Source organism: Rhinichthys klamathensis, unplaced genomic scaffold (assembly GCF_029890125.1).
Source record: "Rhinichthys klamathensis goyatoka isolate OS25496 unplaced genomic scaffold, OSU_Roscu_1.1 h1tg000011l_1, whole genome shotgun sequence".
Lineage (NCBI taxonomy): Eukaryota > Metazoa > Chordata > Actinopteri > Cypriniformes > Leuciscidae > Rhinichthys > Rhinichthys klamathensis.
In genome coordinates, this window is record NW_026606564.1 from 15,023,552 (window position 1) to 15,040,378 (window position 16,827).

At 39.2% G+C, this 16,827-nt stretch overlaps 1 protein-coding gene across 2 annotated transcripts in view; it reads right to left on the reverse strand.

Annotated features, from left to right (window-relative positions):
• The window catches only part of LOC130100056 (zinc finger protein 521), a 132,983-nt gene that overhangs the window by 93,694 nt on the left and 22,462 nt on the right, over positions 1–16,827 (reverse strand). The window lies entirely within an intron of this gene.

The following is a 16,827-nucleotide window of genomic DNA, read 5'->3' on the forward strand; positions in this document are numbered from 1 at the left end:
GATTAGAGTTGGACCCAACTGAACCCAATTTTCCACCAGAGGACTTATGGTCTTGCTCTTAAAATCTTTTGGATCTGGGTCTCAGACAAGACTGTCCTAAAAACTTTATATAAACACGACCTCATCCATAGGTCGACCCATTATCTTCACCATTACAAACATATCAGTGTATGAAATGAATGCCACATGAAGTGTAGCATGTTATCAATTTTAGTTAATTAAAATAGACTAGTTCCTCGACTACCACCCCTCGGTCTAGATCTTGGACAAATGTCCTGCAGAGTTTAGCTCCAATCCTAGTCAATTACACCTGAACAAGCTAATCAAGGTCTTCAGAGTAACTCGGAAACTACAGGTAGGTTTGATCAGGGGTTGAACTGAAGTCTGTATAGTTCTGGCCTTCCAGGGATTGATTTGAGGAATCCCATCTTAGAAATTGGTCTAGGTCAGGGATGGCCAGCTTTGGTTCCTGGAGGGCCACTGTCCTGTAGAGTCCAGCTCCATCCCAAATTAATCACTCCTGAACAATCTAACCTATGTCTTCAGGATTGCTTGAAAATTACAGGCAGGTGTGTTAGATTTGGGATGGAACTAAACTCTGCAGGACAGTGGCCCTCCATGACCGAAGTTACCTATCCCTGCTCCACTGTAGGTCTTTGTTTCATTTCTGTTTTTCATGATTTGATATGTGTATCCCCGAAGCTATGATACAAAAAATAAACTTAATGTTGTGACAAAAGTGTAAAGCCTCAGTGCATGAACCAGAACCAGCCTAATAATACAACTTTTGTTAAATACAGCAGCGGGAGTGGTGATCCAGACATGCACCGCACAACAACATCGCTGAGGTGAGAGAGGAAAAGAACAGGGAAGTAAACAGATTGAAAAAGACGACAGCATACTAAGAGGCAGAGGGGGTGGAGAAGGCAGTCGCAGTGGAAAAAAGGCAGTCTGAAAAATCAAATTTGCAGAAACACACATAAAGCTGCCGCTCAGGCAAAAGGAAACACACACGGGTATTTGTGGAGCTGTCTACCCCCATGATGCCGTGCTGAAAGTTTATTAAACAAGAGCCCTTCACGTGAAGACTCCCCACCCACCCACAGACGAGACGAAGCCCCGCGGCCCCCGTCATTCAGACGTTCCTTCATTTCAGCCGTGTGTTCACCTCCCCGCCGGTCTGGCCTCCCTCATCCTGCTGCGGATAAAACAGTCCCCGAAGGATCCTGCCGGTAATTTCCAGTTTCTATAGAAACTCAGGTATTAGAGAAGACCGCTTGGGGACCGGCTACAATATAGCTCCACCATTTCATCTGAGCGAGAGAGGAAGAAGTAGCAGAAAAAGAAGAAAAAGGAAAGAGCTGGAAGTCTCCCAAGGGTCTGGCAGTTCAAATTTCTGAAGTTCAGGGGAGGAGGAGAGAGACGGCTCTGGGCTGAACATACGAGCATTAGAAAACCCACCACAATGAGGGAGAGGGAGGGAGGGAGGCGGGGGGGAGCATTTCCTCTCTGGTCTGGCAGGAGCGATCTTTTCCCCTGGCTCCCACTGGAAGCTTTTTACAAAACATGTGTTGCTGACATGCTGACAGATTGCTCAGTGAAGTGTTCGGAGCGTGCACACGCTGGCCATTTACAGGACAACCTCCTCTACCTGAGGCACCATGTTTTATACATATGCTGAAAGAAAGGACAACGAAGAGCAGATTGTAAACAAAGCAGGTCTTTTGAAGGAAGGAACAGAGATGGCAAATGGGAAAAGTAGCACAGCGTTTCCTTTACTGACCAGAAGACGCCATGCAAACGCTGGTTAAAAAGATCTGAAGTGAGGCGGCGGCAGTGACGCCATCTTCATTGGCCGCTGGCTCAGAAAGTGCTGTCGTGGCAACCGAATGGAAAGGGGGGGGGGGGATCATAATGTATTCATGATGTGGCGACCCAGGGGTTGAGAGCGCGCTCTCTAGGGACCCTTTACCTAGAGCTCGACGTGTCTGAGCAAAATCACTCAACGGAGGACGAGATTGGAATACTGAACAGGCCAGTGTAGAGAGAGGCCGAAACTGTGACAGATGTGTGTTAACAAATGGGGAAACAGCAGCAGCAATACTCAGATACAAATGCATCCAATGGTGTGTGAGTCAAAAGAAATGTTTTTGCATTTCACTGCTCTTTTTAATTGTTTCTTATGTAATTATGAATCAAACACACCTGGCCTGAAACAGTCATGAGAAGCCAATCTAAACCAATGTGTCCCTCACAATCCCTCTCAGGTCAATAGTCTCTGGAGATCTGCACCATCAGTCATTCCTCCAGCGTCCGGTGAGAGACATACGCTGGATTTAAACAGACAGTATATCGGGAGGGGTAGAGGACTGGCAGTGGGCTCTCGTGTGGAGTTGACCTCTGGCCATCCTCAGGCGAAGGGTTTACTCGGCCCAAATGACTGCAGTGCGATGCTTCCTTCAGGTTACTTTATCCATCATTACAGAGACTAAATGTCAAGAAACAAGCAGTTTGGTCAGATTCTTCCCTCTGTATATGGCTTTGCAAAGGTTTTCAAATGTTCTTCTCCTTTTTTCCAGGGTTTATCTTAAGGCCAGAATACACTACACGACTTTTAAAATCTGAACAAATTTTTAACAGCAGACATCATAAACTTGCCAACTTTGTAAATGGTTTGAGAGAAAAGCTAGGCATCATACATACACTAAACAGAAACACATGACGCATTCTTCAGTGATTTTTCCATATTTATAAGGATTTTAGTATTTTCCTGGGAGGGAAGTCAGCTGGTTAACCCCACTGTGTGAATACTGAAACTGATGCAAACAATTACTAAACAAACGGCAGATTCTGCGTTTTCTAACATTTATTTCATGCATGGCACGCTGCGAGCTCGCGGCTCCATCTAATATCTCAACACGATCACTCGCCAAGCGCCAAGCTCGTGATCCCTGATGGTAAGTTTTTCCTTTTTTTTTTTTGTCTTTATCTAATCTCGTAAGTTGTTTCCGTTTTTTTCTCGATCTTTGTGACTTCGCACCCTTGATTGTCATCGTCTGGTCAGTGTATAATGACTGTATTATAGTGTATGATGCATTGCTTATAAAAACTTTATGTGTTCTGAAATCCACTCAAAATATCAAACATGTTTTGATGTCCTCCGACTGGATGGAATCAAAGCCTGAAGTCTGTGCCCATCATACACATTCGGCAACTATCGGGGCAAAAATCATTTAGTGTATTCCAGCTTTTAGTAGACTGTTAGGTTGAGGTTAGTAGAATAAGTTGACATGTAGTTGCAAAGTTACTTATAGTCAGTAGAGTGCTTTGGAGGAGCATCAAAATAAAGAGTCAGCAGATATCAAGCAGAGAGTCTACTAATACTCTAATGAGAGTTAGTTGACATAGTTGCAAAGTTACTTATAATTGGTATAATGTCTAAAGTGGACCATCGAAATAAAGTGTAATATGTGAAAAACTCATTATGAAATTTGACATATCCACAATGACTGTCATAAATTTTTTTTATGCACTCAAACAGAAGAAATGAAGATTAAAGTGGTTCAAACTATGGGACCACTGTAGCAATCAGCTTAATTTTGTCAATGTTTTTGAACAAGGTCCTAAGAAAGTATATGATGACAACTGAGATTTGGAAAGTTGGCCATCAGTATGGACTTTTGCCTTTTAGTCAAAGAGGGCAGGATACATTTTGGAAAGTTTAAGCAGTAATGTCAGTGATACATGAGAAGTCGTGCTACATTTAAAATATAGTCATGGCTAAAGGGCATCACTAAGCACAATCTGCACAGTACAATATAAAGAAGGACCCAGACAAACTGCAGAGTCTTGTTGTTCCTAATGTTGTGCTGTTTTTCTTATGCAGTCGAATAACTCCTGCTAGCTAAATGCCTACCTTACCTAGACAGATATCTCAGCTGAATCAATATTACATTTTACAGTCTACAATCGGCTGTGGATGATTCTCTATGGACCCTTTTCACAGACTGTAATGATGCCTTTCCACAGTTATCAACATCACAATTTAATATACATTTATATCAGTTTACTTGTTATAACACTATACTGTGTTATATTCCCTTTTTATTTAAAATAAAAATTAGCACTGCTGCAAGGGTTTTTCTAAAACAACATTCAATCTCTCAATGTTTTTTTTTTTTTTACCTCTTTTGGAACATCGTGGAAAAAAAATGCATATTTAATATTTTGCTATTGGAGTAAATGGGAATACTACAATTATATTTGCTTGTTGTCTCTCTTAGAAGTCTACTCAACTATGATGCCTTCCGCTTCTGTAGAAACCCGGGAAAGTGAATGTTCATCCCACCTTTTCCATGGCATCATAGTTTTACATTAGCCTGGATTGTTCTACACACAGACTGTTATTGAGTTGTTTTCTACATCTGCAGTCGCGTGCCAAACAGGGAGAGAGAGCAAACCAGCCTCCTCTTGACTAGACACAGACTTATAAACATTTAATACTTAATACGGCTTCCAACCGTGCAAGCAAACACAGAGAGAGCACAAAAATCTGGGGCGAGGAATTATTCCACAGCGATGTTGAGTATAGGCTGTGCGTTTGCAGACATGCGTGAGGGTTTCTGGATCATGAACGGGTTGCTTTAGCGGAGGATTTGTGTTCTGAAGCAATAAATGCCTGCTAAAAAGACTGGGTTGCATAAGGCAGGATTTCCAGGCTTAAGACCTGAGTGTTTTCAATGAAAGCCAGGATGATTTCTTTCTTTCTTTTTTTATTACTTTGTCTTTCCCAATACATGACCTTGCTTGGTAATTCATGTCAGTAATTAAATAATTAAGATCTGCTGTATAAACTAGTATTAAACGGTAAACTCTGATCTGATGAGCATTCAGTCAGGGTTTTTATCATGGTCCAAAAAAACAAACAAATATAGTAGTATTCATAGTACAACACATTTGTAGAACATACTTTATTAATGCTTAACCCTTTAGAACCGGCTGTGTCGTCGCCGACACAGACCAGCAAGCTGTATTCATTGTACCGTAACTCTTCAACCGTTCGCACTATCAAAACCATTCAAATTGACAGTAGACAACATGCGCTTTTCGGCAATATACGGCTTATTACGGTAATTCCGTCAGCAAATGACAGCAGCTTTCTGGCAGAGCGGGAAGGAAGGATTTGAACAGAGAGATACGAGCGCGGCAGGTTAGAGTGTTTTGGATTGCATAAAATAGTAAAAGAAACTTACAAATACATCGCGAAAGAAGTGGAAGACAGCAGAAGAGGGGATTGGGATGATATTTAATGAAACTTGGGAGGCGGATGGCCGTTACTCTTTCACGTATCTTTACATGTGGTGTACGCATGTGTATGTGTGCGTGTATGAAAAAAAGTGTCCTAAATGAAAACTGTGCAATGTCACAAAAAAGACTTGTATCTGATGTATTATACTTCATTTTTCAACTTTAAAGTGTTAGTTCCTTTCGTTTGTGATTTTTCTGTTTTTTTTCTAAATAAAAATCAGAAAAAGTATTCTCGTTTTTAATTTTTTTTTTTTGTCTATTTAAGTTCTATATACAAACTCACCACTCCATAATGGTCAATAACTGTAATTTGTTGAAAGCTAATCTTTTTCTGAAAAAGATGACACCTTGCACATGAAGATAGCACATTATTTTAGAATTTTGCAGTCAAAAAAATCAAAATTTGTGAAAAACACCTATTTTAGCTTCAGGTTCTAAAGGGTTAAGGCAAACGTTCTTCATCAAATGTAGTACTTTGAAAGTGATTCAATCCAGATGATTATAATGTGAACAATGAGTCTGTGCGTTAAGTCTCAAAAACCTTCAGTACCTAAAGCTCAGGATCGGTTCTCTGTTCGGAACATAAATTAAAATTCGATTATGTGGTTTTAATGTTTCATTTATTTCACAAGATCTCTCATTGTTTGTGTTTTTTGTTTAATTCTGCTGTCGCAGTGTAAAAAAAAAAAACTGCCATTGTCTTGGGATCTGCGTTTCCCCGTTAATTGAATAATATCCCAGCTGACAAAAAATAAATAAAAAAATGTTCAAAGAACATTTTGCTGATGTTTCCATTAAGTTATAAAAATGTTATTTCTGAATGTCTATGTTGCAGGCAATGGAAAGCAGAGTAGGAACTCGTTCGCCATTGGCTTAAGTCCAGAAAGACCGATAGAAAGATAGCTCACCTGTTTCTCTTTATTCTTTATCAGGGAAGAGCTATGGATGGTAGACAGAGCTCAATGAATAGTTTATACGGAGCAGGATTGGATGTGCCGTGTGAGGCTCAGGAGAGAGAGAGGGGAAGAGGAATAGATATGTCTCCTGAGACTGGAGCTGCTTTGAATATCTAATGACACTTTGACTTTAACATGGGCTGCACTGAACACTGAGACTGTGGCACACGCTACAGATATACACAGTCATAACTAACACTGCCAAGCACAAGATAACTGCAGTCCTTTGGCATTGTTGAACTGGGGAATTTATCAGTGATTAGTTCATTCATTTGTGACACTGCTAAAACACTAGCTCAACCTGTCATGACAGAAATTATATTTCTGAAATTATTATGAACTGTGGTTTTCGGAAGACAATGATGCATGTAATCACGTTTCAAAAAACGAGAGGCTTTATCAGTTTGAGCTTTTTGACCCGAGACTACAGCGCTCTTGTCGGAGAGATGTCTTCTGCTCCGGTGAGTCCTGAGGAGAGATCAAACACGAGCTGCTCAGAAAATGTGTCGATGAGAGCTACGGACCGATCTTTTTAATTTAAGCATTTAAATCGCAATTCATTCCATTTTTAACAAATGGCTCATGATTCAAAAATCCACGTTTCCGGATCGATGCATATGCATTGGCAGGATCTGTAATAGATGCATCAAGAAAAAAACGAATACTGTATCTGTTGTGATGGAAAAAAAATTGTATTTGTATTCGGATTTGAGCAGTTAACATATTGAGAAGTTAAAGTCCCCCTGTATTCTTAAAACTCATCTTTGATCACCAAAACTACTTATTTAAACGTTTTTTCCATAAAAAAATGTCTTCATGCCTTATAATATCTTGAATGTAATTCGACATCCTTGCCTCATTTAGTATTCGCGGCTCTATGAATATGCAAATGAGCCCCGCCTCCACTCACTCAGCTCGGAGATCCACTGGTTGACGATCACTCGTTGATCTGATTGGTTACAAGGTCGTTTGTGACATCAGAAACACCAGCGATTTCAAACCGTGTTTTTGAGACTGTCTTTGGTTCACTGCAGTTTTAAAGCAACACCAAGTAACTTTTCCTCTGCGGTCGCCCTACAGGTTGGAAGCGGAATTGTCCATTACCGCTGTGGTAAATAATTTAGCCTAGCGCAGCCGACTACTAATCTACTGCTAATACTACTAATCTTATACAGCGTGGATATAACAGATAAAGGACCGCAAAGCGAGTGCCTTTCACCCTGTTACGACTTGATGAACCACTGAAACGATTTTGGAAACATTATTTTAAGGTAAAAAAATCTTACTTAGTGTTGCTTTAAGGAGAAAATACTCAGCAATGCTGTCGACTTATGAATTTACACATGGTTTGTCTTACAGCATATTAAAAACACAACATAGACATATAAACAACATTAAAAGCTGAATTTTCACCACAAGGGGGACTTTAACACATAACAATATGACATAACAAATCTTGCATATGCATATGTCTTGATTTATCAATTAAATTATTACTTTTTTATAACAAATGTTGGGATATTGAAAGCCACTGGAAAAAGAAAAGCATGTGGAATCAATGTACAACACTGAGAAAAGCATCTCCAATCCCTCGTTCTTCATAATTTGATTAAAAGTGGTTGATTATGATTTCAATTTTCTAACTTTAGTTAGTGTGTGATGTTGCTGTTTGAGAATAAACAACATCTGCAAAGTTACGACGCATAGAGTTCAAAGCAAAGGGAGATATTTTCTTTTACAGAAATGGCTTTTTAAGGACTACAACAAAGGCTGGTAGAGACTACACGAGCTTCCTCCCGGGTTAGTGACATCACCAACCCTAATATTTACATAAACCCCCCCCCTCTGGGAACCCAATTTATAGATTATCATGACAGAATATGCTAATCAATGTCTAGCAGATAACTACACATCAGCTACATGTTGTCACTTCTTCTTGAGTCTCTCCATCATCATATGACTCTGGTTTGAACATAAAAGGCTAAATGAAATTTTCAGCGCACGTCTGTGTGAGGTAAAAGGACACGAGCTGTTGAAGCTCCGCCCCCTGTGCCGGGAGCAGCAGCTCATTTGCATTTAAAGGGACAGACACAAAAACGGTGAGTTTTTGCTCACCCTCAAAAAGTGACAATTTTAACTTGCTTTATAAAAATATATGTGTGGTATTTTCAGCTAAAACTTTACATACTCGCTCTGGGGACATCAAAGGCTTATTTTAAATCTTGTGAAAAGGGCATTATACCGCCCCTTTAATACATGTAAAATATTAAATATAATTGTGCCCATTAATCGAATGGTGGGCGGGTTTATTATCTAATGACACAGTCCAATCACTTCCACATGCAGGTGTGCTGTGAGTAATGCTGAGCATGTACTCACATATAACCCTTAACGAATGAGGCTTCTTCTAACATATTTCTACGCTTCTAGCTAGCTTTTCAGTGCAGTCCGTTTAGGAAATCTGTGTGCAATGTGTCTGGTTGCAATGACGACTTTACGCGCTTGCTGCTGCACATCAGCTTTTTGATTGTATGGGGGAAAACATTATCAACTGTTTGGTTACCGACATTCTTCAAAATATCTTCTTTTGTGTTCAGCAGAAGAACAAGAAAAGTCATACAGGTTTGAAACAACTTAAATCTAAACCTAACCCTAACTGTAAATATATAATAATAATTTAAAAAATTGTTATTATATTTTTTTAGTGCTTAGAGCATCTTCTCTGATGCCGTGTCAGTTTTAAAGTGAAATTTATTTATTCTTAGTCTTACACATTTTAACACCTTTTATTCAGTATGTTGTCATCAACATGCATGTACACTTTAATGGATTTGATATTAAAATATGAAATATTTTGCTAACAAAAAATTCGTCATTGCAATCATGCATATTTAATGCAGGCGTCCACTGATCTTCCTTTCTGCTGGCTAACTGACGACTCATAATGTCAGACTGAGCTCTCGTCTATTAACCTCTCTGTCTGTGACATTAGACTCCTCTCTTCTTAAACAGGCATTTTAAGCACTAGGAAGCAGGATATCAATTGATTGAAACAAAGTATCGCCCTTAAAGATCAGTACCGTTAGTACATTTAAAAGTAAGTAGACATGTAAAAGGAGTACTCACACTTTTACTGGAATGATATGGGAGTATCTGCACTTTAATTCAAGTACAAGATTTGAGTATTTCATACAATATGCCACCATATACCGCATACCTTTTATCGATAAACCTTGCAAATGGATCCTCAGTCTGAGGGTTTATCAGATTCCCAAACCTTACTTTCTCTGTATTAGACTCTAAATGCTTGTTTTCACTCTCAAAATGCAATGGAAGGAGAGCAGTGAAGAGTGAATAGTGCCTACAAAAGGCACATACCTTGTTTTCCACACCAGCTTTTTAAAGTATACTCAACCGCGGACGGACGAGTTCAACGCATGTGCAATTCAATTTCTTTTCTGTACTCTACCAGACGTCAGAGGGCATCACTGAGTCACGTCATTTACAGGACATTTGCTCACAAAGATAGAACAACAAAAGTAGCGGATCTGAACCGGAACAAAAATGATGGAGAATGATCTGCTGCTTTGTGTTGTTTACTCTTTCCGTACTCTTTTTTGACTACTGCAGAGTATATCACAACCATAGACTGTATAAAAATATAGACGTGGTGTCCGTGACGTCACCCGTATGTTTCTGAAAATGCCTTGTTGATGCTAGAGGTCAGAGGAGAATGGGCCGACTGATTCAAGCTGATAGAAGAGCAACTTTGACTGAAATAACCACTCGTTACAACCGAGGTATACAGCAAAGCATTTGTGAAGCCACAACACGCACAACCTTGAGGCGGATGGGCTACAACAGCAGAAGACTCCACCGGGTACCACTCATCTCCACTACAAATAGGAAAAAGAGGCTACAATTTGCAAGAGCTCACCAAAATTGGACAGTTGAAGACTGGAAAAATGTTGCCTGGTCTGATGAGTCTCGATTTCTGTTGAGACATTCAGATGTTAGAGTCAGAATTTGGCGTAAACAGAATGAGAACATGGATCCATCATGCCTTGTTACCACTGTGCAGGCTGGTGGTGGTGGTGTAAATGTGAGGGGGATGTTTTCTTGGCACACTTTAGGCCCCTTAGTGCCAATTGGGCATCGTTTAAATGCCACGGCCTACCTGAGCATTGTTTCTGACCATGTCCACCCCTTTATGGCCACCATGTACCCATCCTCTGATGGCTACTTCCAGCAGGATAATGCACCATGTCACAAAGCTCGAATCATTTCAAATTGGTTTCTTGAACATGACAATGAGTTGACTGTACTAAAATGGCCCCCACAGTCACCAGATCTCAACCCAATAGAGCATCTTTGGGATGTGGTGGAACGGGAGCTTCGTGCCCTGGATGTGCATCCCACAAATCTCCCTCAACTGCAAGATGCTATCCTATCAATATGGGCCAACATTTCTAAAGAATGCTTTCAGCACCTTGTTGAATCAATGCCACGTAGAATTAAGGCAGTTCTGAAGGCGAAAGGCGGTCAAACATAGTATTAGTATGGTGTTCCTAATAATCCTTTAGGTGAGTGTTTATCACAATGCACTATATAGGGCAGAGGGAATGATTCAGACGAATGATTCAGTGTAAATATGCTTTCCATCAGGGCGAATGAAGTCTGGTTTTGCGTAAAGCTCCGGGTGTACTTCAGTTTCCACATTCCGCTCCGTCTCGTGCAGAAAAAACACAGATTTATGGCCAAAGAAGTTTACTTTGAGTATAGAAAAGAGTGGACTTTGTTTTTAAGCGCTAAAGTCGCCCGCATTGTGCAAAAATTGGGCTGCACGCACATCCCTACTGATGATGACAACTACGTCACAAGGCTTAATGCTGCATTCCAGACAGCCTGGAAATTGTTTTTTTCCCACCTCGTTCTGGGAAATAACATCTGGAATGCAACTTTCGGCCTATGAACTCGGGGTACATCGATCAACCCGAACCTCAGCGAGACGCGTCACTTCATTTCACTTCCAAGATATCGGCTGCTTCCAATGAGCATAAACGTAAAACAAACTTTAACATTAGACATTAAGTTAATATAATAATACCTTGGTTTTTGTTTTTCGTCAGCTGTTTTCTAAGCGATTTTATGTTGTTTCTGCCATAATTGGCGGAAAACAAGATGCGTCTCGTTGTGCCAGCGACATCATGTGGTCACAACATGTGTATGTGACGTCTGACTGCCATTTTATTTGGGATATTCCCACGTCCAACCTCATCTGGAACGAAACGAACCGCCGCAGCTCTGGTCCAGAGACACGAGAACACAGAGCGGATCATAGGCACGAGTCGGCGTGGACCACAAAACGTGTCGTATTTTATAGCAATGGATGAGATTAGGAGAAACGGTTAGACAGACTCTGCATTAGAAACAGCACAGTTGAGTAGAAGAGATAACACCAGTGCCGTGCACCAACATAAATTACACATTTCAAACTACACATCCTCAGCATGATCACGGTTTTTCTTCAGTAACAGTTTCATATAAAATCTAAAAGGGGAATCTATTAGACTGTGGCTGTCATAAGCTGTCAAATGCGGCTTTACCGAGCTCAAAGGCGCTGTGATATAAATCAAACGCTATTGGCTATATAAGAAAAGGGGAGGGGCTGCTCAATAAGCCCCGCCCAGTCACCCTGTTTCAGTGGAAATTACATCACACTGAATAAAGCTGTGCGTTTCAAGGCACTTCAGTGAGACTTTAAGGCAGTTTATTAGCATTTTTTAAATGTATTTCTGATTCTTTAATTGAAAAAAAGGTAGAATGGAAGAATAACCTTAGTTTAATCTAGGTCTAATCCACTGATCTGTAAAAGACAACTGGTTTGCTCAAGATGTCATATTCTCACTCATTTTATTGAATTAATAGAAAATCATCTGGTTTTAATGACTAAACATTTCCTAACGAGTCACTATTTTTGTATCTTAAGTTTCCCTGTACATTCTAAAAAAATGCAAATTAAGCATGTAAATGGTAATTATTTTTTGCTCAGGAATTTCTCCTGCTCATTAAAACGAAAATATTCATTGACTTAAAAATGAGTTTGTTAACAGAGTGTATCTTGAAGCAGTTAAGATAATAATTTAAACATTGGTTAAATAATAAATAATTTAACACTTAATTCCTATGCAAACTACTAAAACACCATTGGATTTGCTCTGTCCTGTAATGTTTTAATGGTCACAGTTTCCAGATCGAGACTGAAGAGGATGTTGGTCAATAAAAAGACATCAGAAAATAAAATACATGCTTCACGACTTTAAGCTCCTGAGCATAAACTTTGAATTTTAAAAGAATATAGTGTAATATAGTAACAGACGCTTGTATAATCAAATCAGTCATCAGTCCCAGATAAGTTCATGTTTAATCATTTTTTTAAGTTTACATAATTGTGTACATAAATAAATATTATGTGTCATCAGTGTGCAGTAGACGCACGCATCTTAATGATTTTTATATATTTCTTATCCTCTTGAAAAGACCATAAACGTTGACATAGATTTGGCTGTCAACCAATGATGCCCTCCGTCAGTTGGGAAAAGCAATATGGCCGCTCCAAAACTTCTGGTGGCTTCAGTGCCTGCTAGCAGTTTATAATTATATATCCGTTCACTCCATGTCGTAATTATCGTAATTACAAGATTCTGACATGTAGAAAGTGTTCCCATCCTCGTAGAACTCGTAATTAATCTCTGAAATTTCGGAGAGCTCCGACTTGTACAATGTGACCACTGCAGATTCATATTGGTGTTGATAGCGCTGCCATAGACACACATAACTCTGAGTCCGAGATCATGAACCGCTCTGAGAAGAACGTCACATCTTGTCATCTCGTATACAGTAACAGGCTTTATGCCGAGTGTCACGTGACCAAACCGGAAAACGGGTCTCATTGCATCCGCTTGTCAGAGAAAGTGTTAACGGCCGTAAGAACTAACTACGATATCAATGGATTTTTAAGGTAATCAGCTAACCTACTAAGTTCACTTTGTTATCGGTGTTTTATGCTATTTAAATATCTAAACGTTAGTGTGAAGAAGAAAAATTTAAAAAACGTTTAAATATCAATCTGCACATGCGAGGGACATTGGTTATGCTCATTTTTGCCTGCTCCTTTTAAGTTATCTTGAGTAAAACCACAAAAAAATTCATGAAGCACATACAAAAGACCTGAATCGGAAGCGATGTGATCTGTTTTCCGGCTTGGTCACGTGACGCTCGGCATAAAGCCTATTCACCCTGTTTGATTGACAGGCGATCTGACGAATCAAAATCCGCCATCCGCCGAATCTGCCCTTTTTGTCCGACAAAGCAGTCAGGAGAGTTAGTAGATTAACGTCCGTGGATTAGATCTTGAAAAACGGTGTGTACTGACGTCTTTCCACGATTGAAACAACATTCCTTCTGATGTTCATTCATGTTTATTTGATGCTATAAATTAACTAGAAGGAAAAGATGATCGGTTCACGAGCAGCTTTAACTGAGGATACAGCGATCTGTCAGACACATTAAAGTGCCACAAAACGGTATTTATTGTTTAAATTTCTTTAAAAAATTGACAAATTTCAAAGTTGAGGCGTTTTCACTGCTTGAGAACATGAGCGGCATGGCTTGTCGGGCATAGCAACAGTAACTAAAGGGGCCGGGTCTTTGCGAACGGTCATTTGCACATAAATGAATAAAAAACATTCTTTGTTTAACTGGATACGTGTGTCTATCTGTCAGCTGCCTATGATGTTGACCTTGAGGATCTGTATCACTGAGCGTTTATGAGGAGATGGACAGCTGTTGCATTTCCAGCGTCCCTGAGGACTGAACCGTCAGGATGCAGAAACTCGATCCTCAGCCGGGCCGGAGCCAGAACCCCACCGACAGCGAGAGCTTCGAGAGGTAAACACTGCTCCCCCACCCCTCTCTGGGGAGCGTTATACCTCTCTACCCCGGCAGAAAGACCCCCCCCCCCCCGGGGGACCCAGAGCTCGGGTTGGGGGTTAGTGTGAGGAACGCTGGGTGGGTGCGGATATTCTTCCTTTCCTGTTCCTGTGGAAGACAGCAGGTCCTGTGGGAGACATTCCTATAGCTCTCTCTCTCTCTCTCTGCAGTTCTGCATTAGCACGATCAATAGTCCAATCACATCAGGGACACGGGTGGATCCATCAGGCCCATTCCCATAACGCACTGCAGTGGTCATGGCTTAAGTGCACAGAGAGGTGTTAAAGCTGCTCTGGACCGGGCCGAGACGACGGCAGCCATTGATCCAGGTGACACGTGACATCTCTTACAGACTCGCTCTCTTTGTGTGTTACTCGCTTTTATGTTGGAAAATTGTTTCGCACACCCTTAGTCAGTGTTCCCTGCACCACTGTATATCAAATACAGTCAAACCAACATGTATTCAGACACCTTCAACATTTCTCACATTATCACAGTTTATTCGCTATAGTTTAGAAAATGGTGGTAAAACATGACGAACTCAGTTGATATTTCACTGGTTTTGTCCGTCCTTCTGTTAGACTCTCACACATGAATTATGTTGAATATCTGTCAGCTGGTAAATTTAACTCCACAATTAGATAATACCAGTTTAGCTCAACCAGTGACCAAGCAATGCTTCATGTTGTTCAGTCTGTGTGTAAAAAGAGCATTAGCAGTTACAGAAAACACACTGAAGAAAACATGATCAGCTCAAAGTGGAGGAATAATGTTTGGTCCCAAATTTGTATACATTTTACTGGTAGTCACTGAATGAAGAATTTTTATGTATAATACGTCACAGTTTACTTTATTTTGCTTTCCTCACTTACATGAATGAACTATAGTGTCCTGCACACACTAGTAAAACAAATATAAAAACATATATCTGGTGTCTGATTCATTTTTGGTTTGACTGTATATTCTACCTGAGATATGAGGAATGCAATAAATATCGTATTGTGTTGTTTTTTCCCGGGTCTGTAATACCAGGAGAAAGCTGTTCGTTAGCATTTGTAACCATCTCACCTGGCTCAGGCCTTCCCAGAAATACACAACCTGCTTGCTTCCATTTGTTCTCATGGGCGATCAGGTTTGAGCCAATCACCTGAGCCGCAGCTAAATGACATCATGACAGTGCCGATTGGCTGATCGTAGCACCAGAACGAGCACCGTCTCCACACCTTCACTAGTCCTCCCAGGAGAAAGAGGCTTTTTTGCCCATGAATGAATGAATGGTGTAGTCACTGCATGTATTGTGCTAGCTGGGCTAACTACACCATGCTAACCAGCTAAACCTTGACCTCTTGAAAGATATGCGTTGTTTAACACATAATAATTCATTCAATTACACTGTGCCAGTTCTGACATAAGAGTCCAGTATATAGGAAGTTTGCATGTAGCAAGCTCTGTCTGACTAAAGTTAATTTACGTCTTAATTAAAAAATGTATTTTATTTTGTTCTGTAATTGTTAGTAAATTATATATATATATATACACACACACTAGTATTTCACAAGGAATATAAATATATATATATATATATATATATATATATATATATATATATATATATTAGGGCTGTCAAATGATTAATCACGATTAATCACATCCAAAATAAAAGTTTTTTTACATAATATATGTGGGAGCACTGTGTATAATTATTTTGTACACACACATGCATGTATATTTAAGAAAAAAATATTATTTATATATAAAATATTTATATTTAGATATAATATAAATTATATATAAATCTATATACAGTATATACATGAAAATATTTCTTAAATATATACAAGCATGTGTGTGTATTTATATATATAAAATAATTATACACAGTGCACCCACATATATTATGTAAAAATAATAATATTATTTTGGATGTGATTAATTACGATTAATCATTTGACAGCCCTAATATATATATATATATATATATATATATACACACAGACACACACACACTAGTATTTCACAAGGAATATATATATATACACACACTAGTATTTCACAAGGAATATATATATATATATATATATATATATATATATATATATATATATATATATATATACACACACACACACACACACACACACTAGTATTTCACAAGGAATATATATATATATATATATATATATATACACACGTTAACTCAGATGTAGACTAAAGGGTTCCTGATGGTTTCACACTTAATTCTTCACCTTAATTCTTCAGTCTTTTCTTCTCCACCTGTATTTGAGCATTTCCCTGTCCAATGCTCATGCCTTAACTGCAATTTCTAGTATTGCATTAGTATTGCATCCTTCTCATGGGCATTTAATAATTCTTGACTTTTCAGTCTGAGTTAAATCTCTTTTTTGGCTGTAAAAGAAAACGTGCCTAATAATTCTGCACACCTGAATATAAGGCGTTTTTCATTTACAGCCTTCATGAACAAGTGTATATATCACTTATAAATGATTAAATACAAAATTAATAGTAGTTATTAAGATTAATGTGGTTTGGAATTGGTAAAATGTGCCTAAAA